Below are 441 nucleotides of genomic sequence, written 5' to 3'. Positions count from 1 at the left end.
TCCCACATCTAAACTCAAAGCATTATCGACTAGCCTCATGTCCATACGCGTTGGAATTTGCTTATGTGTACACGAGTTGGTCCGATATCTGTTGTCCATGTTACCCTAACATAAAACAAGGTCAATAGTTTTAAAGTGATAAATTCGCATATCTCCTAATTTATGAACTCGGATTGGTCCGCTCTGTTATATTGATTTATCTCAATTTAAATTTCAGCATTAGCGCTTCATCGTGTGAGGTGACATTAGGATTGAGGTTACCGTGTGGCGTAACATTGCTTGCACTAGAAATTTAAGAATTACTTGCTCTATTTGAAGTGTTGGTTCAACAAAAAGTTTCGAAAACCATGGATGGTAAATTGCCTATAAATTTAATAGAAACACAAAGAGAAGAATATGATGAACTTGCTTATACTTCAATTATCTTACATCTATTTGACA

This window comes from Olea europaea, chromosome 17 (assembly GCF_002742605.1).
Source record: "Olea europaea var. sylvestris chromosome 17, O_europaea_v1, whole genome shotgun sequence".
Taxonomy (NCBI): domain Eukaryota; kingdom Viridiplantae; phylum Streptophyta; class Magnoliopsida; order Lamiales; family Oleaceae; genus Olea; species Olea europaea.
This window is presented reverse-complemented; position numbering follows the sequence as displayed.